We start from the raw sequence: 21,159 nt of genomic DNA, 5'->3' as shown, positions 1-21,159 counted from the left end.
GACAATCCCTGAAATGCCATCTTGCTTGGTTTCTTCCCCTTTGCTATCCTGCTACATGTCCTCTCTTACTTGTTTCTTCTGGAAACATTTCCTTAAGAATCGCTTTTGTAGATGACTACTTCACTCAAGTTCTGCTGACAGGCATTGCATTCTAGGGCTTATGTAAGAATTGAATGGAATATTATAAACACAAAACTAATACAGTGCCTAGAACAGTAAGCTCTCAATAAAAGGTATCTAATATTCTATTCTGAAACTTTAGATCTCTTTTAGTGCTCATAGATAAGGGAGAAGTTTTTTTCTCTTTCATTGCAAAATGATTCTGAAAAATATCTTTCTCCTTACTTAGACTATTCCTGGACTTAGTACAATCTGCAGTAATCATATACTATGAAACTTTCTTCTGTAAAAACACATGTTTCAGGGCACCTGAGTGGCTCAGTCATTAAGTGTCTGTCTTCACCTCAGCTCATGATCCTGGGGTCCTGGGATGGAGCCCCATGTCAGGCTCCCTGCTCAGTGAGGAGCCTGCTTCTCCCTCTCCTTCTGCCCCTCCCCCTGCTTGTGCTTGCTTTCTCTCTCTGTCAAATAAATAAGTAAAATCTTTAAAAAAAGAAAGAAAGGAAGGAAGGAAGGAAGGAAGGAAGGAAGGAAGGAAGGAAGACACATATCTCCTCTAATTTTTTTCTTTTCACCAAGATTACTTTTAAAATATAGAAAGTACCTCTTATTCTGCTGTCATGTCATAAATTTCATGCTTTCAAATAAAAGTAAGGATAGTTATGAACTAACCACAGAGCCTGAAACTACATGAAGCAAATACTGATTTTGACAGAGGCACCAAGACCCTTCAGTGAAGAAAGAATAAACTTTACAACAGATTTCGCTGAAGCAGCTAGATAACCACATGCAAGAGAAACCCTTTTCCACATGAATTTGAAGCTCTCCTTTGTGCAACATACAAAAATTAACACAAAACAGATCAAAGACTTACATATAAGAGCTAAAACTGTACAATGCTTAGAAGAAAACCTAGGTATGCATTTCATTTCCCTGGATTAAGCAAATATTTCTCTAACATGATACCAAAGGCATAGGCAACAAATGAAAAAAAAATAGACAAATTGAACTCCATTAAAATGTGTGCATCGAAGGAGACTATCAAGAAAGTGAAAAGACAACATACAGAATGGCAGAGTATTTGAAAATCATCTATGTAATAAGAGTCTAGTGCCCAGAATATATAAAGAGTTCTTACAATTCAATAATCCAAAGATAATAGCCCAATTTAAAAATGGGCAAAAGAGTTGAATAGACACTTCTCGAAAGATGATATACAAACAGCCAATAAGCACAGAAAGAGATGCTCAATATCATTTGCAGTAGAGAAATGCAAATCAAACCCACAGTGAGATCGCACCTCACTCCCACTAGGATTAGAACAGCTATAATTTTTTTAAGAAAGAAAATAAATGTTGGTGTAGGTGCGGAGAGAAGGGACTCCTCCTCATGCACTGCTGGTGGGAATGTGAACTTGGTGCAGCCACTGGGGAAAAGAGTTTGGCAGTTCCTCAAAAAGTTAAAAAGGGTTACCATATGACCCAGCCATTCCACTCCTAGGTTTATACTCAAGAGAATTGAAAACATATATTGACACAAAAGCTTGCATGCAAATGTTTGTAGAAGGGTTATGCATCAGAGTCAAGGTAGATACAACCCCAATGCCCACTAACTGTGGAGCAGATACGACACAATTTGACATATCCATAAAAAGGAATATCATTCAGCCATAAAAATTAACAAAACCCTGAGATATGCTATAATGTGGATGGAGCTTGAAAATATCATGCTATGTGAACGAAGCCAAATATCAATGACCACGTATTGGTTGATTCCATTTATATGAAATGTCTAGAATAAGCAAATCCATAGAGACAGAAAGTAGATCAATGATTTCCGGAGGCTAAAGGGAGAGGGTAATGGGGAGTGACTGCTTAATGAGTATGGAGTTTCTGTTTTGGGTAATGAGAATGTTCTGGAATGAGTGGTGATGGTTGCATAACACTGTGATTATGCTAACAACCACTGAAGCATACACTTCAAAATGGGCAAAATGGTGAATTTTATGTCAATAAAGAAAAATTTTTTTACATAAGCAAAGTCAGGTTATAAAGAAACTACTTAAGAATCTGCTACATTCTTACCAGATAAAAATCACTACTTTGGACAAATTTCACAGATTTATTCTTAAACTATGAGCCATTACTTTTGTTATTGTCCTGTAAATTTCAACCAATTATATCTTGATTCCTTCTCCAAGCCTCATCTCTTCCTCTTTCAAACTTGGTTGTGCCATGTTAGTTTAATTTTCTCTTCCTCTCTCTGTTATGTATTGATTGCATTTAGGATGAGAAAGAAATAGTAGGAAACGGGGAATGAAGAGAAGAGACAGGAAGGGTTAAGAAATGATTACAAAGACTGAGGGAGTCAGTAAAATAAAAAGGGAAAGACGAAAGTCATCCAGTTGGTTAGAAGTTAGGAGACAGAGCTGATAGCTCCAATCTCTGTTTGGGCAGAACCATTTTTTCCATAACTGCAGATCAATGTAAAAGGTAAATTAACTTGGAGAAAATCCAGGAAAGGGGTTTTCAAGGCAACTACAGCCAGATTACATCTGGGCAGTGATTGGGGCCAAGAAAGGGAGTGTTCAGCTGGAAATGCAGTGAGTGGCAGGCACTAAGGTGATTTAAAGGAAGAATCAGCATTTCTAGGTGACTAATGGGCAGGTCTTGCATGGAATAGAAAAGTTATTTCCCAGATTGCAGTCTTTAGGAGCTATCAAGGAAAATAAGAGGGACTTCCCGTGTAAAATAATTGCTCAGCTAGTGTCTGTGACCCTGCCCCAGAATTCATTACAATCATTGCCAAATATGGTGTTAGCAGACAACTCATGAAAAACAGCTACCTCTTTTACCACCATCATTCCAAAAACAGGCATGTGTCTGAAGCTCAGAACAGGTGCTTCAGCCTGAGCTGGGGCCCAGAGCTAGTAGCTCTGAACCACCAGTGTTTCGATTGAGAGCATGCTGCTGAAACCCAATCCAATGTCTGTAGACATTTCATCAGATTTTCCTCAGGGCTCTGAGGAGATACTCTTCTTGATTTGTAACTCTCCATACTGTAAATCCTAATGACTGATGCAAATATGTTTATTTGTTGTTCTTTTTTGTTGTTTTTCTACATGTGGTTTAGGAAAATAGAAATGGAAGACTAGAGAGTACATAAGGTGTTTTTTGCATTGTACTCATAACTACTCTCTAGATTAAAATTGTTTCAAAATAAAATTCTTAAAGTGAAGTAAGCTTTTTATCTTTAGTAAAAGTTGACCTATACTTGTTTATAAAAAGATATTTACATTATTCTAATGGTGCAGATGTATACATAACGTATGTTGAAGCCAAGGAAATATATGTTTTTATTACAATGCTACTGTTAAAAATGGAGAGAATACACTTAAAATGTTTCAATATTTGGGGTCCCTGGGTGGCTTAGTGGTTTAGTACCTGCCTTCAGCCTAGGGTGTGGTCCCGGAGTCCTGGGATCAAGTCTCACATCGGGGGGGCTCTCTCTCTGCATGGAGCCTGCTTCTCTCTCTGCCTGTGTCTCTGCCTCTCTCTTTTTGTGTCACTCATGAATAAATAAATAAAATCTTTTTTAAAAAAAGGCAGATATATTAGAAGACAACACGATAAATATTAAAATGGTAGTATGCACAAAGTGCTCTAGGGAACACAGAGGCAGGAATGAGCAGCTCAGGCAAGGGCAGCCTTGGTCCAAGAAGGGCAAGCAGAGGTTTCACACAGAATATAAAATTGGAACTAGTCTTGAAGGGCTGCTATGTGATCGCAGGTGGAAGACAGAAGGAACAGAATGTACACAGGCACAGAGGCAAGAAGGACTATGGCTGGTTGGAGAAGTGCCTTTGGAGGATAAGGAGCATCATGGAACATGAATGATCATGAGTTGAGATCCGATCTGGAGGACCTGTTCAAGCTAACAAATATATGTTATAACTAATAATAACACATCATTGAGAGGTTTTATTTTAAAATATTTTTATTTATTTATTTGAGAGAGAGCATAGAGGGAGAGGGAAAGGGAGAAGCAGACTCATCACTGAGCAGAGAGCCCGATGCGGGGCTCGATCCCAGGATCCTAAGATCATGACCTGAGCTGAAGGCAGATGCCTAACTTACTGAGCCACCCAGATGCCCCAAGGGGTTTTAAGGAAAAAAGTACAAAGAATGAGTGGATTGTAAGGGAGGAAAGTTAGGAAGACCATGTGATACAACAAAACAAAAGTTTGGACTAGGACAATGGCAGTGAAGACAGAAAAAAAGGTGATTTGAGAACATATTAAGGATTAATACATGGTGACTGTGACAGATTTTAACAGTATCAGCCCCTCCAGTAATTCATGAGTCCTTCATTTATGCCATTGGCTAATCCCATCCTATGTTGATTCTGAACTTGGCCATTGGCAGACATCAGGCAGATAGTTAGAAAGCACTTGGGCATTGGGTTTCATTTTTCTCACTGTTGCTGAAAACTCTTGAGACCATAACCATGTGGCCAAGCCCTAATTAGTTTGCTAGAAACATGTCAAAACCATTACTCTAGCTGACAACCAGAATTAACCAATAACTAAAGCCAATTACAAGACATATGAGTGATTTAAATGAAGCCATTCTAAAATAACCAGCTTCTAGCTAACTTGCCAACTGAGTGCAGTATCAAGAGTGAGGCTTAGGAGTAAGTGCAGCCCAAATTGCAGGCCCTTAGAACTGTGCACTAAAAAATAATTGTGGTTTAAAGCCCCTAAAATTGGGAGTAGTTTGTTACACAGTAAAAACTAACTGATACAGTAATAGATTAGTTTATGGCTTATCAAGCCTTGAATGCCACAAAAAGTTGGCTGAACTTTAGAGATTTAGAAGCAGAAGAAGCTAGTGGGAAAAGCAGTTTGAAGAGTGAGTATGGAGCGATTTTGTTTGGTTTTCATGGTGGCTTTTTATTTGCTTTTGCTTTTTAATTAAGGAAGAATAGAACTCAAAGGTGAGAGAAATTTTGAATAATCAAGCTTACATCAAAGAGTTCATATAAACATCAAATGCAATAATATACACAAAAACACCAAATGAAAAATAATTGTTACCTTGTAAGTCTGTATATATGTGAGTTATACATACTTCATTTTCTATTTGACTTTAGGAATTCACATAAGTGGCTATACACATACAGAGGAAGAGATATATACACGTATCCTATTTTAGGGAGAAACAACTTGGGGTACCCCAGCACACTTTAAAACGGTCCCTAAAGTTTCTGACTATAGGAAGGATATAATTTTCACAGGCATACTTTTACTCCCAAACACAAAGAACTGTGCACTTGCTTCTTCAAAATGAAGTGTCCACACAGACACATGTTATGCGTGTGTGAACCCTAAACCCCCTAAATAAATGAAGCATGTTTAGACAAAACAAAGACAAAACAAACTCACCTTTATTTTTTAATTTTTTAGTTGCCACATATTTTCCTAGTGACCTTAAGGCTGGGATGCCTATTATTACACATAATAAGTTATATAATGAGATATACTAGTTCATCAAGAATTTCAAAACATAATGTGTAGTCTACAAGATGAGGGTAATAAACTGTTTCATGTTATATCAATGTTCACATGGGAGAAATGGGCAAGACCAGAAGCTTTTTAGTCATAATATTCCCATCATCATAATAAGGTAAATATTGAATTTTTTTTAATATTGAATTTTTTAAAAAGATTTTATTTATTTATTCATGAGAGACACACAGAGAGAGGCAGAGACACAGGCAGAGGGAGATGCAGACTCCCTACAAGGAGCCTGATGTGGGACTCGATCCCAGGACCCCGGGATCATGACCTGAGCTAAAAGCAGACACTCAACCACTAAGCCACCTTGGTGCCCCCAAATATTGAAATTAAAAGACTAATACTGTAAGCATAAAGTTTTAGTCATGTTTTATCTACTGTCATGGATAATATAGAAGAAACTAGGTCATCTAAAATTTAAGGCAGTATGCATGATTTCTCATAAACTTGTTTTTAATATTTTATAATCAATAGCTGATTCCAAACTTCTTTTTCTTCTCAGTGTGTTTCTATATATCACTCCTTAGTTGTTAAATACACCAAATGGCTCCTTTACTTAGAACCCTTGTTCCATGAATATTGAAGATTATAGCTTTTATTTTTTTCTCAGCCTTCTAAGTTTTTGTGTTTTATAAGAGACATGTAAAAATGCTGATTGTAATCATTTTGCTGTATATAATAATTTGACTAATAATTATTAGTAATTTTGATGAATACATTGCTTTTTAAAAACAATATTATAATCAATAACTCTACAAAACTCATACAATTTCCTCAAGCTACACAAGTTTAGTTTTGCTTAAATCATTAATTTTGTAATTTGTCACTTAGTGGAATGGATAACTATACTTACTAACTCCAGGCTGTGGATCTAAGATCATGCATGCAATGCATTTACTCTTCATCCCTCACTCTGTTTGAAAGCTTTTGAGCTCAACGCATCATCTTTACTGAACAATTTATCAATTGAAGTTGTTGAGTAAATACTACTCTTTCCATAACTTACTGTTTTGGGGTGCCAGTAGAGGATAAATGATGATAGAATGGCATAATATATTTGGTCAAGAGAAAAGATAGTTGGTTATCTATCCAAAAGATAGTTGGACACAAGAATTAAGATGATACTTCCTGAAATTGTACCATCTGCATCAGCGTTATCTAAACTACATGTTAAATATACTGCTACCCACCTTAGAACCGGGGAATCACCGCATAAAATGGATTTTATCAATATGGTATCACATATTACAAATTTCTCACATTAAGACTAGGAAAATTGGCCTTTAGAAGACATGAAGAAGGATAATGTGTCCCACCCTAAATCATATTCTATAATCTTAGAGAGGTAATAGAGAATACCTTCAGCTAGACTATGGCTCATTCGGAAAAGAAAGAGGAGAGGAGAGTGTGGTGGGCTGGTTAAGGAAGAAAAAGGTGATCACAATCTCCTAGTAGCCTCAGTGGTGCTTTCCTAGTTTTTCATACCACGGCTCATGTAGAAAATGGCAACGTTCTACACAGCACGTTGGGGTAGACAGATGAATCTGCTCATAGAAAGAGCTAAGCAGACCAGAGATTCTGAACACTGCAAGAGACAGGGGATCAATGCCCTCTGTGTGCAGAAACCCTGTTAGGAAAATGCTCCAGGGAATATCCATCATTCTGTTAGTGTTCATCACTGCATGCTCTCAGCAATGCCTGGCACTGGCTTTATCTTTTCTACTTTGAAGAATAGGAAGGCTAATACCAGGAGGTTGCTGGGCCACTTTCCTGCTCCTTGTAAAGAAGGATATGGGATGGTTTCCCCATTTCCACAGTCAAGTGTGGAATACTATTAAGTGGATATGGCATTACATGTAGAACATTTTTCTGGATTACTCTATGTTATTTACATTTGAGTGAAATGATTTAATTGTTATATTAGAAAGCATGTACAAGTTATCTTGTCTTTTAAATAAGAAAATAAAAACAAAGGCAATAGAACTTGTTTTTATCCTCAGATGAAAATTATTTGCATGTTGGCATCTTAAAAAATCATATATTCCAGGTTAAAAAAAATGAATAAAGATGAGGAGAAGGAATCAAAAAGAGATAAAGTCAAAAAGCAGCTTTGCTACCAACTTTTATAAAACCAAAAATAGCTAAAAACATCAAATGATTAATATTTCAAATAAAAATCCTTGTTGATCACTTTCCTAAATTATGTAGTACTAAACATTTGAGTTTCAAAAAAAATTTTGAGTTTCCATATATACATGTCAAACTAGGTTGAACTTTAGTTCAACATTGTATCTTTCAACATTAATTGGGTGCACCAAAATAAATCAGAATATATAACTTTGAAAATAATGCATCAACTTAAAAAAAATAAATGGCACATAGTACTAACCATAAACTATAGTAACATTTATACTAACATGGAAAGCAAATAATGATCATACATTTTGTGTTGATCTAGTTGTAATTTCTGTTTACTCATGTCCCCAGAAACCTAACTCATTGACAAATAGAGCAACTTAAAATCAAATGTAAAACCAAGTTGCATATTAAGCCTACTCACCAATTGACAGTAATGTGAACTAAGCTTCAGTTTTATGAACTGAATAAATAGCCACTTCATCTTTACAGCATAGCTATTATAACTACTAATTTTTAACTTAAATCATATCAAAAAGGTGGTTGATGATTTGTTTCTAACTATGAGTTAATTTTGAAGGGAGACATGAGAGACATAAAAGTTAATTGATCCCTTCAGAGATGGTAGGGCAATTATCAAGGTCATTATTTGACTTGCTGGTGAGCCACGTAAGGAAAATTAGACTAATGGAAAATTCTCTTACGATGTTTCCATTAAATAATCTGTGGATTACCAGCTCCCTTCAGCACTCACTTAGAGTTAGAAATAAGAAAATTGAAGATGACTATAAAAAAAGGAAATTGCAATGGTTGAGACAGGAAGTGATTAAGGTAAAAAGAAGAACTTTAGTTGAGTCAGGGTCACGGTAAGAATGATTTCTGTTTTGACCCTGTTCCAGTGTATTGGAAAAGCAAGCCTATGGAGAGAAAAAGTAATTCCACGGTGCCAACATATGGCATATGTTACACTTCAATTGTTTCATCATCCACTTTGATGTGAATAAATTCAAACAGTAAGCTAGAAAAATTGGTACTCTACAAAATTGGTACAGAAATTTTGTAGAAATATGAATTCATGTCATAGATACTGAAATTCTGGGTTTAACTTTAAAGTTAAAGTGATTTTAGAAACGACAAATACCCACAATTTGCTTCGACGTGGATGGAACTGGAGGGTATTATGCTGAGTGAAATAAGTCAATCGGAGAAGGACAAACATTATATGGTCTCGTTCACTTGGGGAATATAAAAAATAGTGAAAGGGAATAAAAGGGAAAGGAGAAAAAATGAGTGGGAAATATCAGAAAGGGAGACAGAACATGAAAGACTCCTAACTCTGGGAAACGAAATAGGGGTGGTGGAAGGGGAGGAAGGCGGGGGGTGGGGGTGACTGGGTGACGGGCATTGAGGTGGGCACTTGACGGGATGAGCACTGGGTGTTATTCTATATGTTGGCAAATTGAACACCAATAAAAAATAAATTTATAAAAAAAAATTTAAAAAGCAAAAAAAAAAGTTAAAGTGATTTTTTAAAACAACTCACAACCTTCCAATGTTTTATTAAGATTCACTGCACCAGCGAATGGAAGGATATGAATAAGATTTCACTACTTCATTCAGTGGGCAGTAGGCATGATGTGCTCTTTGTATAGTTAACTGTGGAAAACCCAGCAGGAAATGGAGCTCCCTCCCTGTCAAGGATGCACTTTAATTAACTCTTGTAGGGAGAGAAGATTACATGCAGGCATGATGAGTAGTAGTCTTCTTAGTTTTGCCCAACAAAGTATCTATGCACAATAGATTAATGACATCCAGAGACCTGGAACTCACATTCACCTGGATACAGTCCTGAAGTCTAGCAAGGAAATAAATGCTGATAAGAATATGGAGAATGAAACAAAGGGAAATGGAAAACAACAAAAACTAAGTATTGATATATTTTAATGAAAATTCAAGACCCAAAGGAAATAACCAAGATAACTGAAAGGAGTAGATCTTGGCACAATTGGAAAAAACACGATGGAATAATGGCACATTGAATCCTATGAGCTAGGAGAGAGGCGCAAGGAGTAAAAGAACGAATGTGAAGCATTTGTCACTATCTATATCATTAATAGTATATAACACTTTTTCTCATAACGTTTTTTATAGGAATTCATTAACTTACTGGGTTTCAACAATAACATATCATATACCAAACACATGATATGCTGGGCAATATGTTAAGTACTTTGTATCTGTCTCTTTAGCTTCACTGATTCGATGAGGTAGGTGTGAATATGACATTTTTTTTTTACAGAGGTACAAACTGAGACTCAAAATGGAAGTGACTTGCCCAACACCTCATGATTAGTAAGTGAAGAAACAGGAATGAACTCAGTCCTGCTTGACTTAAAGGCTCATATCTTAATCAGTGCAATGCCAAGCTTGCTGGACCTTCCACAATACAGGGGCCAGGTCTGTCTTACACATGCTTGAACCCGTGGTTCTAAGCCTTCCAATCCACATCCCAACCTTAGCCCCCATCTTATAGCAAATGGTTTGTAATATTCTCTTTACTATGCCAAAAGAAGTTTATATATAGTTTACTGTAATATATACTGTTAACTATATATATATATATGTATGTGTATATATATATATATAGTTTACTATAAATCAAACATATATATATAGTCAATGTAATGTACTGGTTCTTACATAAAGAGTAAGCTACAGAAAGATTGTTAATAATAAATAATAGGCATTTAAATAGATACACGCTCAGGAATGACAATGCTAAAAACTTCATTAAGAAATTTGATGCTTGGGGATCCCTGGGTGGCTCAGCGGTTTAGCACCTGCTTTCTGCCCAGGACATGATCCTGGAGTTCCAGGATTGAGTCCCACATCGGGCTCCCTGGGTGGAGCCTGCTTCTCCCTCTGCCTGTGTCTCTGCCTCTCTCTCTCTGTGTTTCTCTCATGAAAAAATAAATAAAACCCTAAAAAAAAATTTTTTTTGATGCTTGCATCTAAATATAGAGTCACCATAATGGAAGAATTATACATGCAGAGAGCTTTCTTTGGTCACTAAAATACATAAGAGGGGGATCCCTGGGTGGCGCAGCGGTTTGGCGCCTGCCTTTGGCCCAGGGCGCGATCCTGGAGACCCGGGATCGAATCCCACATCGGGCTCCCGGTGCATGGAGCCTGCTTCTCCCTCTGCCTGTGTCTCTGCCTCTCTCTCTCTCTCTGTAACTATCATAAATAAATAAAAATTAAAAAAAAAAATACATAAGAGGTATTGCCATTGGTAATGCAGTTTTCTGAAATAATAAGCAACTCTTGTTAAATTTCTATGCAAAATATGGTGATTATATTAGCATAAAACAAAGTAGAATTCAGGACAAGGAATATTATCGGAGATAGAGACATTGCATATTGATAAGAGGGGCAATTCTTTAAAACCTTAATAGATATGCATTTAACAACAAAACTTCAAAATTCATGAAGCAAAAACTGAGAGAACTAAAGAAAGAAAGTCCACAATTGTAGAGACTTTGACATTCATCTCTTAATAATTAGTAGAACTAAGTAGACAAAAAACTAGTAAGGATATAGAAGATCTGAACAAAACTATCAGGAAACTTGATCCAATTGATACTTACAAACCACTGTATCCAACAATTATATACACATTCTTTTGAAGAGTATGTGGAACATTTATCAAATATACTAAGCTATTAAGGAACAAAAATCAGTGTATTTCAAAAGGTCAAAATATTATAGGGCTTGTTTTGAATGGAACTAAATAAGGAATTCGCAACAGAGAGATATCTAGAAAATCCCCATATATTTGGAAATAATACATTCCTAAGTAACATATGGGTCAAAGGGAGGAAAATATCTTTTAACTAAATGATAATAAAAACCTAATCTTTCAAAATTTGATATTAAACAAAATTGGTGAGATTCAGATAATGCAGTATTTACAGGAAAATTTATAGCTTCAAATGACTACACTAGTAAAGAAAAAAAAGGCTTAAAATCAACGATCTATGGGGCAGTTGGGTGGCACAGGGTTGAGTGTCTGCCTTTGACTTAGGTCATGATCCCAGGGTCCTAGGATCACGTCTCTCATCGAGGTCCCCACAGGAAACCTGCTTCTCCCTCTACCAATGTTTCTGCCTCTCCCTCTGTGTCTCTCATGAATAAATATATACAAATCTTTGAAAGAAAATCAGTGATCTAAGTTGCCATCTCAAGAAGTTAGCAAAAAAGAAGCAAATTAAAACCAATTAAGTAGGGATCCCTGGGTGGCTCAGCGGTTTAGTGCCTGCCTTCAGCCCAGGGCATGATCCTGGAGTCCTGGGATCGAGTCCCACATCAGGCTCCCTGTAGAGAGCCGGCTTCTCCCTCTGCCTGTGTCTCTGCTTCTCTGTGTGTGTGTGTGTGTGTGTCTCTCATGAATAAATAAATAAAGTCTTTCTTAAAAATAAATAAATAAATAAATCAAACAAACCAAGTAAGTAGAAGGAAAGTCATAATAAAAATATGAGGAAAAATCATTTCAATAAAAAACATTGAAGAATATTAAGAAGTTGAATATTTGAAAAGATTAGGAAAATTTGTAAACCCCTAGCAAGAATATTTTTTAAAAAGTGAGATAAAACATAATGACTGCTCTCCAGTATAAAAGATATTACTATAGATCCTAGATATAGCAAATGACAATATTTATGAACAATCTTAGACCAATACATTTTAAAATCTAGACAAAATGGATGAATTTTTTCTAAAACTCAACTCATTAATGCTGATTCAACAAGCAATGGAAAATCAGAATAGTTATATTCTATTTTTAAAAATTAAAATCACAACCAAAACCTTTTCCATAAAGAAAACTACAGGTCTGAATGGTTTCATTAGAGATTCCTATCATATATGTAAAGAAGAAATAATGTCACTCACAAATTTTCAAAAAAACAGAGGAGGGAATGCTTTCCAATTCATTTTAGAAGGTCAACAACCACTACTAAAAGCTGACAAAGACATTACACAAAAATTCTCAGCAAAATTGAATCCAACAAGATATTATAAGGATGATTTGTTATGACAAAGGGCTTTTATCCTGGGAATGCAAGCATACTTTGACATTCTAAAGTCAATCAATACAATTCACTACCTTAACAGAATAGAGGGGGAAAAAACATCTCAATAAACACAGAAAAGGCATTTGACATAATTCAGGTAAAAGCACTCAGCAAACAAGGAAAGATGGGATTTAATTGGGCTCACAAGGGGGAAACTATTAGAGAAAAAAATAAATAAAGTGTAGTCGAGGCACTGCTTTGCCTATCATCTCACAAAAGGAATTGCATTGGGAAAATTGCTTTGCAATTTGGGTTTGCAAATGGTCACAAAGGTGGTAAGGATGATGATGGTGATGGTGATGATGACAATGATGGTGATTGTATTCTATTTGGAAAACTTTGTTCTCAAGATTCAAAGGCCTTGTCTACTGTCCTTGGCTCAAAAAAACACAGTAGAGAAGATGTCTGCATATTCAGAAAATCCAGGTGAGCAAAGGTATAACATACTTTTCTTTCTAAAACTAAACTGAACTTACTTCTGGAGGCCTCATATCTGCTCAGTGGTAGATAATATAACTTGATTAATTCAAGGGAAACTCATTTACCCCAACAATTAACAAATATTTACTGAGTACTTATATGTGCCAGGCACTTGGGATTCATAAGTGAAGAAAAAAAAAAAAAAAAAAACCAAGAAACAACAACAACAAAAAGAATAGAAAAAGATCTTGCCTGTAAGGAGTTTCTATTCTTCTATCAAGAAGATAGGCAATTTAATTAATTAATTAATTATAAATAAACAAGTTGTATAAGAGGCTAAAAGGACCTAAGTAGGGGGGAAAGTCAAAATAGTACAAGGTAAGTGGAATCAAGAGTCTAGGGCTGATGGAAGTGTGAGAGGGTGCTAGGGGTAAGGATAATTAATAGCATTAAATAAGGTGAGCAGGATAGGCCTCTTTGAGATGATGACATTTGAGCAAATACTTAAAGGAGGTGAGGGAGTTCACCCAGTGACCATGTGGAAGGACAGTATTCTGGGTAGAGGAAACTCCTAGAGCTATTAGCAGCAACATGCTGAATTTTTTTTTCAGGAGAGCAGAAGGCCATTGTGGCAGAGGTGAATGAGGAAGGAGGACAGAAGAAGAAGGTGAAGTTAAATAAGTAATAGGGACTGGATCCTGTAAAGTCTTGAAGATAAGAACTTTGGGTTTTACCCATTGCTGAATTTTGGGCAGAGAAGGGACAAGGTCTGACTTACATTTCAACGTTCCCTCTGGCTTCTGTGTTGAGGATGGGCTGCAGAGGAATGTTCTGGTTATCTATTGCTGGCTAACAATCCACCCCCAAAAAAGAGTCTTACGACACAACCACCATTTTATCTCTTGATTTTTGTGAGTTAAAAATCCAGGCAAGACTCATCTGGGTAATTCTGTTCCATGTGGCATCAACTAAGGTCATCTAGTGATATTTTGCTGTTGGAAAGGCTACTCTGGAGAGTCCAAGATGGCTTCACTCAAGTGTCTAGTGTTTTGGAAGGTAGGGCTGAGACTGCCCACTGGAGTACCAACACATAGACTCCTCACCGTGGAGGACTGGATTTTTGCATAGAGCTGTCGGGCTCCCCGGCTGTTCCAAGAATCAGAAAGTGGAAGCTGCCCATTTCTTAAGAGTTGGGCCTGAAAACTCACATAGCATCACTTCTGTGGTATTGTAGAGCTTGAGGAAGTTACAGAATCAGCCAAAAATCAAGGAAAGGGACTATCGATTACATATCACATCTATGAAAGAAGTATCAAAGAATGTGTGGCAATCTCTACAGTCTATTCTCTGACCACAAATTACTTAATATTCCTCCACTTGGAAAATATAATCCTTCCTTCCTCAAACCCTTAAATGTACCTTCCCTTATAACACCAGCTTCAGGCTCAGGTCCAGGATCTCATTGTCCAGATCACAACCTTGCCCCTATCTTCTGCTTCCCCCAACCTATGAGAATTTTATCGAATCAGGATGGGGAATCTGCTTTGATATCATCATCATCATCTTTTTTTCAAATCAAGTTTACAAGGCAAACACTTCCTATTCCATTGCCCCTAGGATGCATCTTTGCTTTCTTTTCTCTCACAAGTCCAACCCCATCAAGAAAGTCTTGGCTTTAAGATGATAGTCTCTGCTGAATTTTTTCAAAAAATTTTTGAAGCTTATACACCATGAACAAGCTTTGTGTTTAATCACCATGAGAAAATTAATGTCACAGTGCAAAAGGGACTGGCCTGGGAGAAAACTGGGGGCAGACAGGCAACCTAGGAGGCCATTGCAATCCTCTGAACTTAAGACGACATGGACCACAATCTTGCTTTGGACTGGGTTGGTGATTTGTTCTCTTGTCCAGTGATAATGTTGAAAATGATTTCTTCCTTAGGTTATACTGACTCTATCCAAAACATATTTTATTATTCTATGTTTTGCCATGTCAGAAAGCTCTTAAAAAGGTGTCTAACACCACGTAATCATTATCATTATTAGTAGTAATTTATTTCTTAGAACCTAGGAATTTTCAGTTCTTCCAGTAAATGTAGTCTATCATTGTGTAGAGTTACCAGTAGGTGGGGATGTTGAACAATATTTTTCTGGATTGTCACAAGACTTGTTCCCAATTAAAAAAAGGGGAGGGGGCGGCTGTGAATAAACAGTTGCCCTATTATATTGCATAATCTCTTAATGAAAAAAAAATTTTAATTATAAAAAACTTTTTAAAGGTTTCTAAATAACCAAAAATGATCGTATTCAGCCTAGAATGTGAACTCTGAAGCTCCTGTGGAAAGAGTCTCTCACTGCAACAGGTCAACATTTCAGCCTCTTGCCTCTTGATTGCTTAGTGGACTCTAAATCAGTATCTCATCTCAGTTTTGGGCTAAGGACTTCAAGAGTGGATTATAAAATATAAATAATGAGTAAGTGCCTGTATCTGACTCACTTACTGAAAATACTAAAGTAGAGCCTGACTTTACTTACTTCCTTATTATTAACAGCTATTAAGCAACTCCTGGTGCCAGGTGCTAAATTAGGTGCTTTCCATACTCGGTAACCTTGTAGCTGCAGGGCAGCCCCAGGAGGGAGTCTTATTCATTTTATTTTACGTATAAGGGAGCGGAGAAATTAAGTTACTTGGCTAGGCTCATTCAACTACTAGGTGGCAGAGACAGAAGTTTAACTCACCCTTGGTTGACTCATGTTTTTCATCTGCCTAATAAGACATCAAAATACATTTACTGATTTTTAAAAGAGAAATTAAATTGAGCACATGTGTTGTAGGTCATACTTCTGTTTAAGTATCTAATTGATGGACTGTTTCATCCTTGGAGACAATTCTGACTCAAGAGCCTAAATATTAAGTCAAACTGGCAAATATTATCTCTCCAGCACAGAAACGACAACACTGAACAGCAAATGCGGCTTCAGTCTCAGGGTGGGGGTTTCTGGGCATCTATGGAAGCTGCCAATTTAGCAACAGAAGAGTAATGTTTTCCTGATTTCCCTGGAGAATTCTTTCCTTGAACTTGTCATCCTGACCTAAATGAGATACCATTTTTTCCTGAAACTTTAGGGAATAACAATGGAGAGGGATTTGAGAAGACAAGAGACTGAATGTTAGAAAATATTTTAAATTCATATGTTTAGCATAATTTATAAAGAACCCCTTAAGTCAATAAGAAAATGGACAAACCTCATTTTCAAAGGGACAAAACAGAATATGCACTATGTGGAAGCTGTCTCCGTGTGGCCCCCTCTCCCTAGTGTGAGTAAAGGCCGAGAAGTGAGAACCATGAGAGCCTGGGGGAGGGGGGGAGGGGGAAGGGGGAAGGGGAAGGAACAGTTCAACCCAGTGTATCCCATTTGATTTAGATAAAAAATCCTTTTATCAAAGGACAACTAATAATATCTTAAGGAAGTTTGGGAAGCAATGATCTAGAGATTTTATTCTTTGTCTCTTTCTCTAGTACCTCACATAAAATTCTCTAGCAGATTTTCCTAGCACCCATACTTTGAAGTCATCAGACACTTCTCTTTTGCTAGGATCCTATCATTCCCTGAAATTCTAACTCATCAGTATTTTGTGGGTTTTTTTGGTATCTCCTAAAATATTTTTTCTGAAGTGGAGTTAAATTTTTTGTTTACTTTATCATCATAAGAAAATGCTTTCATCATTTCTTGTTTACTATAGTAAATTAGAGTGGTTTTAAACTAACCCAGAAAGTGAAATGTGAAAATATACTAAGAAATAGTAACAGAGTTCAAAACTTGAAAAATATCAACGGTTATTCTTTTCCTGTTTTTCTTTACTGTCTTTGAAGCCAGTTGAGGAAACTCTGAAACTCTTTGATCTTTTCATTTTCCAAGATGGACATATTCTGTTGTTGTTAGGTAAACAAAAAGACAGTGCTGTGAAGACCAAATTAAATGTTTCAGCCACACCTCATTAAAATTTATATTTACCACATCCTTAGTAAGAGAAAAGATGGTTTGCATTTTACCTTTTATCCCATTTTATCTGAATATTTTGGGATAAATATAATGATACAATAGTATTAAGAAATATTGTGTATTTTTCTTGAATTTTTATCTACCTTGTTACAGTCTCTATACCCAACTAACACAACCTTTTGAATCTGTCCAGCATCCTTAGTGTATCTGTGAATGAAAACTGAGAAAATAAAAAAATATGAATTTTAGAGCTGGCAATTTTTCTAAGTAATGACATCAGCAAATTCTCCTGGCTCTACTTTTTAAATATATTCAGATTTTGACTACTTCTCACTTTCCGTGCTGTTACTAGATTTGTCAGAACCAGCATCCTCTTATCTAAATTATTGCAACAGCTACTGACTCACATCTAATCTATTCTCAACAGAGATAAAATGATTCTTTAAACATGTAAATCGACTATATCACTCTACTACTCAAAATCTTCCAATAAGTTCCCATTTCAGAGTAAAAAGTCAAATCCTTATGATAATTTGCAAGGCCCTCATGACACAGTCCCCTGTCATTTCTCTAGTTCATTTCTTACCTTCCCCCTTGTTCTCTTTCCTGCAAATACACTGGCCTCCTTGCTATTCTCCCTTTCCAGGCCTTTCCACTCGCCTCTACCTGGGTAACTCTTTCCTCTCACATCCACAGGGTTCCCTCCCTCACCTTAAATCTTTCCCCAAATGTCATCTTCTTAGCAAGGCCTTCACTGATGAACTTACCTGACTAAAATCCCAACCCTACTCTGGAACTTCCTATGTCCTTTCCTGATTTACTATTCTTCATAACCTTCCTAATACCTTCTAATATATGATAAAACATACATTTTGTATAATTGTTTGCCTCCTCCGTTAGAATGTAAACTTCATGAGGGATGTTTCCTGTTTTGTTCACTTGTGTTTTCCCACCACCCAACCCAGAACAGTTCCAGAGATATTTAGGCACAGTTTAATATACCTCTTTCCCAAAAAAGGAAAGTATCTACAGGCAAATTAAAAGTAACTTTGATCAATTGCCAGCTAACTGTCTGAGGCTAATTTAGACAAAGCATGCCTCAGAATAGAATTGCAAGTTTAAACAATCTAAGTTCTTTCTACATTTCCCTAAAGCACTGAATTGCTACATAGTCGGTTTACCTTTAGTAGTCTCTCAGAAAATTTGATAATAGTCTATCAGCACATGATTCAAAGGGGCACATGCACCCCAATGTTTGTAGAAGCCCTATCAATAGCCAAATTATGGAATGAGTCCAAATGCCCATTGACTGATGAATGGATAAAGAAGATGTGGTATATATGTACAATGGAATATTATTCAACCATCAGAAAGAATGAAATCTTGCCATTTGCAACAACATGGATGGAACTAGAGGATACTATGCTAAGTGAAATAAGTCAGAGAAAGACATATATCATATGGTTTCACTCCTATGTGGAATTTGAGGAACAAAACAGATAAATATGGGGGAAGGGAAGGAAAAAGAAAAGAAGAGCAGAGAGGGAGGCAAACTATAAGAGACTCTATAGTTAAGAGAACAAACTGAGGGTTGCTAGAGGGGAGAGGGTTGGGTGGGTGGGCTAAATGGATGATGGGCATGAAGCAGGGCACATGTTGTGATGAGTACTGGGTGTTGCATGTAAGTGATGAATCACTAAATCCTACTCCTGAAACCAATATTACACTACATGTTAACTAACTTGAATTTAAATAAAATTTTTAAAAAATAGTCTATCAGCACAAATATATATATGACTCAATCTCATTTCTTATTTCCAGCTCTCATTTTCTATTCTACAGATTTAAAGAATTACATACATTTATTTCTATAGTATTTGAGGACAAATTTGAAGAGCTAAATTGAAATAACTGGTCAATTGAATCTAGCCATTCTATAAAGCAGACATAAGTAGAATTATCTTTCTAAATTAGTTATCTGTTACCCTGGCTTTTTCAATCATAGTAGAGAGGTTTCTACCTATTTGTTCCCAAGACCTCTATTATCCCTTTGTACAAGAAGCTTTGGGAAAAAAAAAATCTCTCAATGATTGCTTGCCAACTGCAGCAGTTAGATCTGCAATAATTCACCAACCTAGTCTAACCAAAGTTGTCTGCCTTTGTTTGAGGGATTAAACCTGTTGATTATCTGGAATCCCAAGGAAGAAGACCTGAGCTTGTCTCTTACACAAGGTCCTATTTCCCTCCCCAAATCACCAACCTCTTATTTTTGCTTAGATCGATGTGAAACCTATAGAGGCAAATTTTTTTGTTGCTGAGCAATCTGCAGTCCTTTCACTGGCAACCTGTTGATATGCCAGTTTCTGATTTTGTCGTCTATTACCTATCATGTGTTTTGGCCTGTTCCTTGCTACTGAATTGAAACTAAGAGCTGCATACATAGCACACATAAAAAGTTGTTTATCCTTAAAACACAAACATGTGACACTCACAACATGAACTGTGAACCTAATGGAGTGGTTTGAAAACAAATAACAAGTTGGTAGTGAACAGTCTGTTGGGCCTCCACCCAGCCAGGTGCTTACTCTGCTGCCTCCTTAGGAATGGAGAGCAGAGAATGAATAAATAGGGAAGCGGGTATCAGTGATTCCCCAAACAAGTCATCATCCTGACCTTACAAACTGGAGAAAACCAATATGAACTTGGAGCTCCTGTTTTCCACTGCTGAATGTTCTCCATTGATATTCAGGTTTGACCTCCTCTGAGTAGGGCAGGTCCCCAAATCAACGTCCACCCAGCTAAGAAGGGTAGTCTAAGCTATAATCACACATTTCTCTGCTGTTCCAACATACTCATTTATCTGTTCCACAATTAGTTAGTGCGTGTCTACCTGGTGGCTAGGCACTGTATAAGATACTGGGTATAATTAAGTAAAAATACAGACATAAAAAAAACATCAAAAAAATACGAACATAATCTCTGTCCTTATAGAGCTTTAAAATATAGTGGAAGTGATGCATTATAAACAAATAACCAACAGCAACAGGTATTAATAAATGCTGTGAAGAAAATTAATACATTCTCTAAGAAAGTGATATATAAGCTAAAATCAAATAGAAGATGGTTGAAAATCCTCTAGTATCAACATCTGCAAGGTAAAAGAATCTCTTTACACTTTTTCAACTTTGAGCCAAACACAGCAAACTGGGTCAAAAGGAACAGGCTCCTTGCCAATGTAAGCATCTATGGTGTGCAGAATGTTTATTTGGGAATGTGGGGATATAGAGGCACAGTTTGTAAATTCCTGGAAAAAATATTTTTATAGATTAAGTATTATTTATTTCCCATGGAGAAAAGAGAGCAAAGTGGTTGACTTTCACTATGTCCAAATACATCAAAAAACTGATTGAAAAGTAAGACATTCACTCAATCAATGAATTGTATCAACAGCATTAAAGTAATGACATAGATTTGTTCTTGAATTCGTAATTTATTTGATATTAAAAATGTCTTTCACGTACATGCAAATTGTTATGCAAAAGACTAAAAGCTTTTAGGTTTTTTAATAACACCGTCAAAAATAAAATCTTGTTTGCAATATGAGGGATTCAATTAATACATAAAAGAAGATTGAGGCAATTGATTGGATACTGAAGCAGATCTGTCGGGATCTTGATTTCCTTGCCTATTTTGTAATTAGTGATGAGGTGGGCAAAAGCAGTACTTTTGTAAGTGGAACAGTAATATCAGAAGGGAAAAGAGAATGAAATG

This window comes from Canis aureus, chromosome 1, assembly GCF_053574225.1.
Source record: "Canis aureus isolate CA01 chromosome 1, VMU_Caureus_v.1.0, whole genome shotgun sequence".
Lineage (NCBI taxonomy): Eukaryota > Metazoa > Chordata > Mammalia > Carnivora > Canidae > Canis > Canis aureus.
The sequence above is the reverse complement of the archived record's forward strand: the minus strand, read 5'-3'. Positions refer to the sequence as shown.